The following is a 14,613-nucleotide window of genomic DNA, read 5'->3' as shown; positions in this document are numbered from 1 at the left end:
AATAAAGTTACCAGTATTTGCCAACAGCTAACACACAGTAGTAACTGAGATCCTGCCACATTTCACCCTACTTCGAAAGGAAACATCTGTGACATATTGAATATCACTGTATCATAACTGTTGGCAAATGTTGATTTTAATGGCCATCACTGTGTGGTTTCTGTTGTTAGTCTATAGGGTGCCTCTCTTGCCTCACTGTCTTGCCGTATGTAACTCTCTAACGTATTTGAGGATAGAGTTTATAGGAAAGATGCTTCATAAATTAAAAGAGATTGGTGCTCTGGTGCATATTTGGATGCACAATTGTTAGGTCAGGCACTGAATTCATATGCAGTGTGAATGGAGGATACACATGCAAGAATGCTGCATGTCCTTCAGAGTGTGAAATGTAAATGTGCTCGAACTACTCCAAAGTAGATTAAAGGTAGGGAGAGTAGAGTCCTAATTCTACTCTTAGCCTTTCTGATGGCAGTGGAAGGGTTCACCATTGAAATTAGTGAAGTTGCACCCACTTGGGGCTGAATTTGGGCCTCTCTCTCTTTTTTACTTCCTTTCTACTTGACAACAGTAACCAGATGAAGAAGGACATACCTGTTTCTGCCTAATGTCAGTCTTCTGAGTCTATAGTAGACTTGAACACTGTGTCCAGCCAACAGCAACTGAGCAACCAAAAGGTAGGTGGCACAAAACAGACTTGAGAAAATCTCTCTCCAGGGAGAGAATGTATGCCCTCTATAGTCACCTCTCTAGAGACATGAAACAACAAGATACGGTTCTGGATCTGCAACTCTAAAGGTAATGAGCATCTTCCTTCTGTTTCCTTCCTGTCTTTCTGTTGTATTTCATGTTTGAGTGCATCCCATTACGATACACATTACTCTCAATGTGTGATTATTTCATGAGATATGATTCAGATACAAACGTACTTGGATTACAAGTACCTGTCAGTGTTCAAGTTACTTTGTATACCTTTGACCTATTCATTATGTTTGTGTATCAGCTGAATTCCTTCACAGACAAACTGAAACAAACATGAAGTCTTAAACAAAGCTACTATAGTAACATGGGTTCTAAGGAGGACCTTTGGGCTACAGATAATAATGACTGTTCCAATCAGTACCTACTTCCAAACCCCGTTAAGCTATCTTCCATCACATATCTTTCCATTCAATCTTCTATCGTCCATTCAGCCCTTATCCGCAGTCAGATTAGACATATCACACATAGAATATAGGGCAGTATTTCTGTGCCCTATGACTGTTTCTGGAGTGTCTAGTGCTCACCTCTCTTTTGGGTATTAGAATTTATTTTATGCGGCTTTTAAAATATGCTGCTTAGAAATGAAGCAGCCAAAATATACAGATTACACAGCCATTTGCACATTAATAATGAAATTTTTTTTTAATACTAATGAAAAGTGCAGTCTCCAGGATAATCAATATTTTAGCAATTGTCTATCTATGGGCCTAGTACAGCAAGGACAGCTGCAAAGTAGAAAGGGTCTGTATAAATTATGAAAAGGTGCCCCCTTACTAAACAAAACTTAATGTTAACCCCGTCTTAGTACTGATTGTCCTGATTTTGGGCCTCTAGGTAACATACTCACCTGCTACTCCCTGTTTCCAGCAACTAACCCATTGGTTAACTAGCTGTCAATTTTATTTTCTCCCTACTCCAGGGGAGCAGATAAGAGCCCTCATTTTGGAACATCATACTTGAAAACTTTGCCTACACTGACCTGATGTTTCGGAAGCAGCTCAGTGGAACCAGGTATAGGGGCTGAAGAGTAGTTCAATCTCCTTATCTGTTCATTCCTTGGGTTTGCTGATCAGTCTGCCACCAAGGACCGCCATTGTGAAGGTGGGCTTTATGATAAGGACACCTGTCCACCTAAAGCTGGACTGATACCAACTAATTTCACAAAGGCCACCTAACATCCATTGAATGGCTCTTGGTCACTACCCAACTGAGCCAGACTGAACTGTCATCCTACCTGAAGTGTTAGCTTTAACCACATTTTTTAGAATGTGTGTATCACTGATGGGGAGAGAGAAAGGGTATGTGATAAAAATCTGATTTTAAAATGCACTTTGCAAAATTATTTGGAAATAGGTTTTACTCCACAAATGTATTTCAGGGCAATGTTCTGAAGCACATCAGCAAGCAACTTGATAACTAGAACAATACAAAATCTTTTGGTGAGCTGCAGGACTATTTTTCAGGGGTTCCTGGAACCTCTCATATGAGCCTCTCCACCAAGGTTTCAGTGCAATGGCATCTCCATTTCAGGAATTGACTTTCAGTTGTTGATCAATATTTGCTCTTCCTTGTTTGGTCCTGATCATTAGCAACATTTCCTGTGCTCTTACTACCTAAAATGCTTCAGTCAGTACAGAATTTCAGGTTAGGAGCAACTATCACATACAGCTACACCAGACTTAACTATACATCCATTCATTCTGCACATAGCTTTCATAATTGCTCTTACCATGCTTGCTAATTACTACATCTATTTGTGTTTATTCAAGATCTTCCTCCCTCCCTTGCACTTGTAGTGAGGACATAAATGTTCCATAATCATATCAGAAGTGTAACCCAGAACATTTATCCTAATCTCCTTAGAAATGGGTAAGATCTATGATGAAACATCTCACTTTGGTCACTTTTTTACTCCTCTGACTGGGAAACCATTACTACAGGCCAATATGAGGTGTGTGTCTCACCACCAACAGAGGCAAACAGGACCTCTGCCTAAGAGCTTGTCTACATGGGAAAATTGATCAAAGTAGCTATTGTGGAATAAGCTGTTCCATATTACCTCCCTCAATTCTCTAGGTAAAAAGTCACTTTATTACAGAATAATGAGTGTGCTTATGAAGTGCACTTATTATTCCACAATAAAGTGACATTTATTCCAGAATAAAGCATCCACATGGGGCACTATTCTGGGCTTTGTAACTATTCTGGGCTTTTCCCTGTGTAGAAAAGTTCTTAAATTAATTTTTCATACTACAGTTTCCCATTCTTTGCCTTGAGCAAGGAAACAAGAAAACGGATTTAATTGATCCATTTAAGATTCAGATTCAGTATATTCTGCTCGATAAATTGTGGTTATAAACATGAATGGTTTAAACATGAATGGTTTAAACATTTAAAAAAAAAAAGAGAGAGCCTTTTAAAAAAACTCAGAAACCAGGAATGGTTTTAAAGAGCATTTGTTGCTGCAGAAACCCATGTTCTGACTTTAGATGTCTGCACATAGCCTGAATAATTGAAGAGAATTTTATGTTCATGGAGAGGGATGGGGCATTAACAGAATAAATATTCATTAGATATGGATTTCCATGCCTGGAAACACGGCCCTGTTCTCTTTCTGTCTTATAATCACGCACACATGCATGCACACTCTCAATGCAATGACCTCTAGAAATGAGTAAACTGTTAACCTGCGCAGGTGGGCACCTACAGAAAACAACTAAGGAGTGCAACTTCTTTGCTGCTCAGAATGGGGACATATTCCTTCAGCAAGTCTTGCAGCACGGGAAACCATGACATTGCAAATTCTTGAAGCTGCATTCTCACTGGTTTTATTGCTGAATTTCTCTTACAAATTTTGGAGGAAAGGTAGCATGAAGATCAATGAATGTTGCACTAACAACATTTCACTACTTGCTTGTATGCCCTATATACTGCATAGTAGCTGGACCATATATTACTCATTGCATGGGAAGGAAGAACTGATTTATTAATTAGCTGTGCAAAAAGAACATCAAATTTTAAACTGATTGTTAAGAGGTCAAATAGGATTCTTTCCCATGTAGATATGACCATTATGCAGCTCTTTCCCCCTTTTTTTCTAAGGCATCTAGAACTGGCTGCATCAGAGACAGGATCTCATCTAGCAATCTTATGCAGATCAATGGTGTGTGATCCAGTATAACAAAACCTATATTCTGTTTACAAAAAGCTGCCTGGCCAAATGGCATTTGTCAGCCACAAATGCATGTGATTCTCTTTCCATGCCCATCCTCCAAAAATGTCACACGCCATTGAACTATTTAGACACATTGTGACAAAAGAGATTTCACACTAAAATCCCACCCCATTGTTGGGTCTCTGTCACTCAATGCATTAGGGGGAAGAGATAACTGAGTGGTTTGAGCATTGGCCTGCTAAACCCAGGGTTGTGAATTCTTGAGGGGGCCATTTAGGGAATGGGGGTAAAAATCTGTCTGGGGATTGGTCTTGCTTTGAGCAGGGGGTTGGATTAGATGATCTCCTGATGTCCCTTCCAACCCTGATATTCTAAAAGAGCCAGACAGCAATGAAGGTTATTTTCTGTAACTGGAGGTTCTTTGAGATGTGTGCATGCCATGTGCCTGAGTCTGGAAATTCTTCCAAGCGGTGTCCATTGACCAATACATGCACAGTGTCTTCTCGCATGCTTCAGTACAAGAGGCAGAGTGGGTCAATGCCTCTCCAGTTCCTCATCTTACCACAATGCAATAGGGCCCAAAGCAGAGAGGAAGGTGGGCAGGTAGTGGAATACAGATAGGGACCTTAAAGAGCTTCCAGTTACAGTAAGTAATGGTCATTTCTTCTTTAAGTGCTGGTCCTCATGTGTATTCCACATGTGGTGACTCTCAAGCAGTGTTCAGTCTGGAGAAGAGTGTGAGGAAGTTGGCAACAGTGATGCTTTTTAATGCTGTTCCCACTGATGCATCTGCAGCAGCTGCTTGAGTCAGGGTGTAGTGTGCCATAAATGTGCAGACAGAGGCCAAGTTGCCACTTTGCAAATGTCCTGAAGTGGGATGCCGAATCAGGGTGCCATTGAGGCCTGTCAGGGAGTGGGGGTGTGGATAGGGGTCAGGGGCGTGGATATGGGACAGGGAGCAGGGGCAGTTGGATGGGGGTGGGGTCCCAGGGGGTGGTTAGAGGCAGGGATCCCGGGATGGTGCGGTCAGGGGACAAGGAGCAGCGGGGGCTTGGATGGGTGAGGGGTTCTGCGAAGGGGGGCAGTCAGAGGGCAGGAAGTGGAAGGGGGGCAGATAGGGGGCGGAGGCCAGGCTACCCGGCCCTCTATACAGTTTCCCTAGCCAGCCCTCCATACAGTTTCAGAACACCGACATGGCCCTCAGGCCAAAAAGTTTGCCCATCCCTGCCTTATGTCAACCTAACTGAGTAGTGTAGATCAGCCCTCAGTCCTCACTTTAGCCCTTAGTAAGGGTTTTCAATGACAAGCTTCACATTTACTGCCTACTTTGAGTAGATTTCTCTACTTAAGATTGCTGCAGGGTTTCCAGCTCTGTGCTTTTGCCAGGTATAGAGCTCAAGTTCTAAATCCTGAAACCTATTCTTTCTGTCTTTTCTCTGTAAAATACAGAATCATAGAAATGTAAGACTGGAAGGAATCTTGACAGGTCATATAGTCCAGGCCCCTGTGCTAAGCCAGGACCAAGAATACCTAGACTATTCCTGACAAGTTTGTCTAACCTGTTCTTAAAAATCTCCAATGATGAGATTCCACATATTCCAGTGCTTAATGATCTTTATAGTTAAATTTCCCCTCCCCAACCCCAAAACACCATAAAAATGGCCATACTGGGTCAGACCAAAGGTCCATCTAGCCCAGGGGTGGTCAAACTTTTTGGCCCGAGGGCCACATCAGGGTTGTGAAACGGTATGGAGGGCTGGGTAGGGAAGGCTGTGCCTCCCTAAATAGCCTGGCTTCCCTCCCCCAGCTGCCCCCTTCGACTTCCTGCCTTCTGACTGCCCCCTATCCAACCCCCTGCCCCGCTCCCTGTCCCCTAAAAGCCCCCTGGGACTCCACCCCCTATTCAACCCCAGCCTCCCCTGAACATTACCTCCCAGGACCCCCTCTCCAGCCCCTTTTGGAATGTGTTCTGCCATCACGGTGAGCTGAGGCTTCAGGGGAGGGGAGACAGCAGGGGAGGAGCTGGGGCCAGCCAGGAGCTCAGGGGCTGGGCAGGACAGCTGCGCAGGCTGTGGCCAATCAGTGGCCAATCCCAGGTGCTCCAGAGGGAATGAGGAGAAGAGCTAATCATCAAGTGATCCATCCCCTGTTGCCAGAAGCCTGGAATGGGCAAACGGATGCTAGGGACATCATCCCTGCCCATCCTGGCTAATAGCCTCTGATGGACCTCTCCTCCATGAATTTATCTAGTTCTTTTTTGAATCCTATTATAGCCTTGGCCTACACAACATCCTCTGGCAAAGAGTTCCACAGGTTGACTGTGCGCTGTGTGAAAAAATACTTCATTTTCTTTGTTTTAAACCTACTGCCTATTAATTTCATTTGGTGATTCCTAGTTCTTGTGTTATGAGAAGGAGTAATTAACACTTCCTTATTTACTTTCTCCATACCAGTCATGCTTTTATGGACTTCATCATAACCCCCTTAGTCGTCTCTTTTCCAAGCTGAGAAGTCCCAGGGCTGGTCTACACTATGGGGGAAAATCGATCTCAGATACACAACTTCAGCTACGTGAATAACGTAGCTGAAGTCGAAGTATCTAAGATCTAATTACTCACCGTCCTCACGGCGCGGGATCAATGTCCGCGGCTCCCCATGTCGACTTCGCAACTCCGTTCGGGTTGGTGGAGTTCCGGAATCGATATAAGTGCGTTCGGGGATCACAATATATCGATCCCCGAGCAATCGATTGCTACCCGCCGATACGGCAGGTAGTGAAGACGTAGCCTCAGTCTTATCAATCTCTCCTCATATGAAAGCTGTTCCATATGCGTAATAATTTTTGTTGCCCTTTTCTGAACCTTTTCCAATTCCAATATATCTTTTTTGAGATGAGGCTACCCACATCTGCATGCAGTATTCAAGATGTGGCTGAACCATGGATTTATACAGAAGCAATGTGATATTTTTTGTCATCTTATCTATTCCTTTCTTAATGATTCCCAAAATTCTGTTCACTTTTTTGACTGCCGCTGCACATTGAGTGGATGTTTTCAGAGAACTATCTACAGTGACTCCAAGATCTCTTTCTTGAGTGAGAACATCTAATTTAGAAGCCATTGTTTTATATGTATAGTTGGGATTATGTTTTCCAATGTGCATTACCTTTGCATTTGTCAGCATTGAATTTCATCTGCCATTCTGTTGCCCAGTCTCTCAGTTTTGTGAGATCCTTTTGTAGTTCTTCACAGTCTGCCTGGGACTTAACTATCTTGAGTAGTTTTGGATCATCTGCAAATTTTGCCACCTCACTGTTTACTTTCTTTTTCTAGATCATTTATGAATATGTTGAATAGGACTGGTCCCAGTACAGACCCCTGGGGGGCACCACTATTTACCTCTCTCCATTCTGAAAACTGACCATTTATTTCTATCTTTTAACCACTTACCTTCCCTCTTATCCCATGACAGCTTACTTTGCTTAAGAGCCTTTGGTGAGGGACCTTGTCAAAGGATTTCTGAAAATCTAAATACACTGTATCTGCTGGATCCCCCTTGTCCACATGCTTGTTGACCATCTCAAAGATTGGTGAGGCATGATTTCCCTTTACAAAAACCGTTCTTCCCCAACAAATTATGTTCATCTATGTATCTGACAATTTTGTTCTTTACTATAGTTTCAACCAGTTTGCCCAGTACTGAAGTCAGGCTTACCAGCCTGTAATTGCCTGGATCACCTCTGGAACCCTTTTTAAAAATTAGCATCCCGTTATCTCCCAGTCATTTGGTACAGAAGCTGATTTAAATGATAGGCTACATTGTTCTGCAATTTCACATCTGAGTTCCTTCAGAACTCCTAGGGGAATACCATCTGGTACTGGTGTCTTATTACTATTTAGTTTATCAATTTGTTCCAAAACCACCTCTAATGACACCTTAATTTGGGACAGTTCCTCAGATTTGTCACCTAAAAAGAATGGCTCAGCTTTGGGAATCAGCCATGAAGACCGATGCAAAGAATTTATTTAGTTTCTCCACAATGGCCTTATCATCCTTAAGGGCTCCTTTAGCATCTCGATCGTGCAGTGGCCCCACTGGTTGTTTAGCAGGTTTCCTGCTTCTGATGTACTTTAAAAAAAAATGCTATTACTTTTTGAGTCTTTGGCTAACTGTTCTTCAAATTCTTTTTTGGCCTTCCTAATTATATTTTTACACTTCACTTGCTAGAGTTTATGTTCCTTTCTATTTTCCTCACTAGGATTTAACTTCCACTTTTTAAGGGATGCTTTTCTGTCTCTCACTGCTTCTTTGGCTTTGTTTAGCCATGGTGGCACCTTTTTGGTTCTCTTGCTATGTTTTTTAATTTGGAATATACATTTAAGTTGAGCCTCTACTATGATGTCTTTAAAAAGTTTCCAAGCAGCTTGCAGGGATTTCACTTTTGGCACTGGACCTTTTAATTTCTGTTTAACTAACTTCCTAATTTTTGTGTAGTCCCCCTTTGTGAAATTAAATACTAGTGTTAGGCTGCTATGGTGTTTTCCTCACCACAGGGATGTTAAATTTAATTTATATTATGGTCACTATTACCAAGCGATTCAGCTATATTCACCTCTTGGACCAGATCCTGTGTTCCACTTAGGACTAAATCAAGAATTGCCTCTCCTCTGTGGAATTCAGGACTAGCTGCTCAAAGAAGCAGTCATTTAAGGTGTCAAGAAACTATCTTTGCATCCCGTCCTGAGATGACATACCCAGTTAATATGGGGATAGTTGAAATCCCTGGATATTATTGCGTTTTTATTTTTACAGCCTCTTTAATCTCCTTGAGCATTTCACAGTCACTATCACCATCCTGGTCAGATGATTGGTAATATATCTCTACTGCTCTATTCTTATTATTAGAGCATGGAATTATTATCCATAGAGACTCTATGGTGCAGTCTGGTTCACTGAAGATTTTTTACTTCATTTGATTCTACGCTTTTTCACATATAGTGCCACTCCCCCACCAGCACAACCTGTTCTGTCTTTCCGATATATTTTGTACGCTGGTATTACTGTGTCCCATTGATTATCCTCATTCCACAAAGTTTCTGTGATGCCCGTTATATCAATATTCTCATTCAATATGAGGCACTCTTGTTCACCCATTTTATTATTCAGACTTCTAGCATTTGTATATAAGCACTTAACTTGTCACTTTTTAGCTGTCTGCCATTACACGATGTTGCCATCATATCTAACCTAAATCTCCCTTGCTGCAGATTAAGCCAATTACTTGTTATCTTACCTTCAGTAGGCATGAAGAATCACTGATCATCATCCTCTTTATAACAGTTCTTAACATATTTGAATGTTTACCAGTGTCAAACCTTAGTCCCAGATTTGGACCTTAGCGTCCAAAATATGGGGATTAGCATGAAAACCTCCAAGCTTAGTTACCAGCTTGGACCTGGTACTTGCTGCCACCACCCAAAAAATTAGAGTGTTTTGGGGCACTCTGGGACCCCAAGACCCAAATCCCTTGAGTCTCACAACAAAGGGAAATAATCCTTTTTCCCTTCCCCCCTCCAGGTGCTCCTGGAGAGATACACAGACACAAGCTCTGTGAATGCAAACAGAGTGACTCCCCCTCTCCGTTCCCAGTCCTGGAAACAAAAGCACTTTCCTCTTCACCCAGAGGGAATGCAAAATCAGGCTAGCAAATCCAGCACACACAGATCTCCCTCTGATTTCTTCCTCCCACCAATTCCCTGGTGAGTACAGACTCAATTTCCCTGAAATTTCCCAGAAAAGAAAACTCCAACAGGTCTTAAAAGAAAGCTTTATATAAAAAAGAAAGAAAAAATACATACAAATGGTCTCTCTGTATTAAGGTGACAAAATACAGGGTCAATTGCTTAAAAGAATATTGAATAAACAGCCTTATTCAAAAAGAATACAAATCAAAGCACTCCAGCACTTATATTCATGCAAATACCAAAGAAAAGAAACCATATAACTTACTATCTGATCTCTTTGTCCTTACACTTAGAAACAGAAGATTAGAAAGCAGAAACTACTTCTCCAAAGCTCAGAGAAAGCAGGCAGACAGACAAAAGACTCAGACACAAACTTCCCTCCACCCAGAGTTGAAAAAAATCCGTTTCCTGATTGGTCCTCTGGTCAGGTGCTTCAGGTGAAAGAGACATTAACCCTTAGCTATCTGTTTATGACACGCCCCCCCAAATTGCAGACAGTGGGGAAGCTCACTGGCGGTGATTTCCTTTTAGAACTTTAAAATAAACAGATTACTACAACACATGCACCTTTACATGTACTACTAAGTATACAACTAACAGACTTGTACATTTTAAGAACACTTTTTAACTACTGAATTCTGGGAAACTCTCACGGGAGAGAGCATCAGCAACTTTGTTAGAAGCTCCTGTGATGTGTTGAATTTCAAAATCAAAATCTTGGAGAGCTAAACTCCAACGACGAAGTTTATTGTTGTTCCCCTTGGCAGGATGAAGCCACTTTAGTGCAGCATGGTCAGTTTGTAGTTGGAACCGCCGTCCCCAAACATATGGGCGTAGCTTTTCCAGGGCGTACACAATGGCATAGCATTCCTTTTCACTGACTGACCAGTGACTTTCCCTCTCAGACAGTTTCTTGCTGAGAAACACGACAGGATGGAAGTTGTGATCTGTTGCTTCCTGCATGAGCACTGCTCCTATACCACGCTCAGATGCATCTGTGGTTACTAGGAATGGCTTGTCAAAGTCCGGGGCCCTGAGCACAGGGTCAGACATGAGCATCGCCTTAAGCTGGGTAAAGGCCTTTTGACACTCATCAGTCCACTTAACGGCATTTGGCTGGGTCTTTTTGGTCAGGTCGGTCAATGGGGCAGCGATTTGGCTGTAGTGTGGTACAAATCGCCTGTAGTATCCGGCCAAGCCTAAGAAGGATTGGACCTGCTTCTTGGACCGTGGGACAGGCCACTTTTGGATAGCATCCACCTTGGCCTGTAGGGGGTTTATGGTTCCTCGACCCACCTGGTGCCCCAGGTAAGTCACTCTGTTTTGGCCTATTTGACACTTTTTGGCCTTAAGTACCAGATCCAAGCTGGTAACTAAGCTTGGAGGTTTTCATGCTAACCCCCATATTTTGGACGCTAAGGTCCAAATCTGGGACTAAGGTTTGACATGGTGTGCAGTGGTGAGATAGAATCCAGAAGCCAGTAGGAATATTATATTTTTCTTTTCTCTGCTAGGGACTTTTTAGCAGAGAGAGTTTGGTTTTAAAAAGAAACCAGAGAGACTTTTTTTTTTTCTGCTCTCTCTGGCAGTTTGTGGCTTGCATATTAAGCAAGAAGCCATTAAGGAGCTGTTACAGGTCTTTTGTCATGCAATAGCTCTCCCATTGAGAGTCATTACCAGCACTATATACATGCAAATAAAGTGGTTTTTCAGGTTTACTTAACATTGAAGATTAGCTAAAGGCACTGTTGCTAGGCAGACTTCAGGAGGCAACAGAGAACCTGCAGTTCTGAAGATAAACACCGGAGGGCACCCCAACACAAGAAAACAGGAACCATGACTTCTAAGGCAAAAATTGAGGCCGAAGAATACAAATCAAAGCACTCCAGCACTTATATTCATGCAAATACCAAAGAAAAAAAACCATATAACTTACTATCTAATCTCTTTGTCCTTACACTTAGAAACAGAAGATTAGAAAGCAGAAACTACTTCTCCAAAGCTCAGAGAAAGCAGGCAGACAGACAAAGACCTCAGACACAAAATTCCCTCCACCCAAAGTTGAAAAAATCCGGTTTCCTGATTGGTCCTCTGGTCAGGTGCTTCAGGTGAAAGAGACATTAACCCTTAGCTATCTGTTTATGACAACCAGGCCTGTCCTCAGTGTTCTTGTCTCAAGACTAAACATGCCCAGTTTTTTTTTTTTTAAACCCTTCCTCATCGGTCAGGGTTGTCTAAACCTTTTATTATTTTTGGTACTCTCCTCTGAACTTTGGTTTGCCCACATCTTTCTTGAAGTGTGGCGCCCAGAACTGGATGCAGTACTCTATTCAGCACCGGTGACACCTCAGGTAGAGTTGGACAATTATCTCCAATGTCTTACATACAACACTTATGTTAATACACCCCAGAACAAACTAGCCTTTTTTTTTTAAACTGTGTCATATTGTTGGTTCATGCTCAGTTTGTGATCCACTATAACCCCAGCTCATTTTCTGCAGTATTTCTGCCAGGCCAGTTATTTCCCATTTGTAGTTGTGCATTTGATTTTTTTTCCTTCTAAACGAAGTACTTTGCACTTGTCTATTGAATTTAATCTTTTTGAATTCAGACCAATTCTTCAATTTGTTAAGGCCATTTTGAATTCTAATCCCATCCTCCAAAGTGCCAGCAACCCCTCCCATCTTGGTATCACCCGCAAATTATATAAGCATACCCTCCAGTCAACATATATTACTTTATAAAGTACAATGATTTCCTTGACCTCCCATCCTTTGCTTCCCTAAAACCAGGGCCTTTACTGGGCTGAAGTTATTTTTTTCCACTAGAGTACCTTGTTTCAGAGACTTCCAGAAGTGCAGACTCTGCATATTGAGGGGATTGGACACACGCAAATAACTTTGGGCTATGATCAGTCAAGGAGATTTTGAAAGTTTGAAAGAGTCTATATTCACTTTGATCTCTGGCACTGGTGTCAACATCAATCAAAGCTTCAATAAGATCTGTATCATTAGTATATACATTTCCACCCTTACTATACCTCTCCAAGCTGGAGTCAGTGGTTTTGGACAGCCTTCCTTTGAGTCTTGGTTATTTTTTTTTCTTTTTTTACTGAACAACAGTTTGACTATTCATAAATTCACAATCTATCAGAAGTTTGAATCCTATGAATGCATATGGAAATTGTATTTCATATATCTTCATCAAGAACCAAATAGGAGGGAAAGTTTAAAAGTGCCTGGGTATTGTTTTCCAGATCAATATTCTTTTCAACCTCTTCCCTGTGAAAGGGGAAAAACAATGCCGCAGTCTAGCTGTAAGAGAGAATTATCTGTGTGTTTGTCTGTGATTTTGTGTCTGTCAAGAGTTAGCTGTAGAGTCCCTCTACAGTCATTCTATATCTAAACCTTCCACACTGAGACTATGGTATGAGTGACTTATAGACCATTACAACTCCTAAGACTGCACAGTATTCTTTCCTTAACAGAGTTAGGCCTCTCAATTTAGCAGATACAGTCAGCAGCACTGAATATTCAGGGAATAGTATTTTATAACATTTTATTTCCTGTGTAACCAGGAGCGGCTCTAGACATTTCACCGCCCCAAGCACGACGGCATGCCGCAGGGGGCGCTCTGCTGGTCGCAGATCCCGCGGCTCCGGTGGACCTCCCGCAGGAATGCCTGTGGAGGGTCCGCTGGTCCCGCGGCTCCACCGAAGCTATGGGACCAGCGGACCCTCCGCAGGCACGCCTACGGAAGGTCCACCGGAGCCGAGGGACCAGCAGACCCTCCGTAGGCATGCCGCTGAAGGCAGCCTGCCTGTCGCCCTCCCGGCAACCGGCAGAGCACTCCCCGCGGCATGCCGCCCCAAGCACGCGCTTGGCGTGCTGGGGCCGGGAGCCACCCCTGTGTGTAACCTAATAGTAGAATAATAAATATGATTTGGTACCCGGCTTCCATGAGACCAGCTGCTCAACACTTTTGATTGTGGTAGAAAATGATATAACAGTTGCTGTCAAATCTAGTTTCTTTGAATTATGATTTGTCAGCAAGACAATAGCTAACTTGGGGCACTCAGAACTCGATTCAGCAAAGCACTTAAACATGTACCTAGCTTTAACCACACGACTAGCCCCATTTCAACTCAATGAGATTACTTACACACTTAATATTAAGCACACACTTCAGGGTTTTGCTGAACTGAACCTTAATTTTGGAGGGGCTTTCTATCTATCTAAAAGATTTTCCACAATCCAATGTCAGATCAAAGGTTTGATTTCCCCAACAGTCCTCACTATGCACACATTTGATATGAGTGATGATGCCTGTGTAAAAATGTTGCATCATTCTGCAGCAGCTGAACTGAGCGGCGTCTACAGCAACACAAAAAGGTGAGTAGAAAATGGGATTCCAGCTGCCACCCAGCAAGGGTGTCTGTGAGTTTTCAGAAGTGAATAATTGTAAGATGATGTGCAGCCAAACATAAATCACATAGCATGCCTTGTGAGGCTAACTTCAAACTCCACAAATACAATCATCTGCTTTTTAACTGTGAATTAAGCTTTTGTAAATGGATTTTGTTCCCTCTTTCTGCTGGTGTTGGCTACATAGGGATGTTTGTGATACCCCTTTATTAGGGATGGGTTCTGGTAACTGCTAGCAAAAGACACCTGACCCTGTTTGTTTTGTTAGGAATACCAGCTATACTTATTTTTTAGCTTTGAGGAGCCTGCAGTAGTTCTTCCTATTTTCTCTCTCTACCATATCCTTAGAGATTTATGCTTTTAAAACACCAATTCCCTAGAGCTTCGCTGCTAAAAACCTCCCTCTCCAAATGAGAGCATCTGCAGATTGTCCTTGAGTAAGATCACTGCAGCAGATCTTAAAAGCTTTAATCATCTGGACATATTCCAAAAAGCCCCTCAACCTACCTCC

The 14,613-nt window shown here is 42.4% G+C and overlaps 1 protein-coding gene across 1 annotated transcript in view; it reads right to left on the bottom strand.

Moving 5' to 3' along the window:
* MMRN2 (multimerin 2) overlaps window positions 1-14,613 on the bottom strand; it is a 127,790-nt gene that overhangs the window by 51,058 nt on the left and 62,119 nt on the right. The gene's annotated exons all lie outside the window — the stretch shown is intronic.

Source organism: Gopherus flavomarginatus, chromosome 6 (genome assembly GCF_025201925.1).
Source record: "Gopherus flavomarginatus isolate rGopFla2 chromosome 6, rGopFla2.mat.asm, whole genome shotgun sequence".
Taxonomy (NCBI): Eukaryota; Metazoa; Chordata; order Testudines; family Testudinidae; genus Gopherus; species Gopherus flavomarginatus.
The sequence above is the reverse complement of the archived record's forward strand: the minus strand, read 5'-3'. Positions and strand labels throughout refer to the sequence as shown.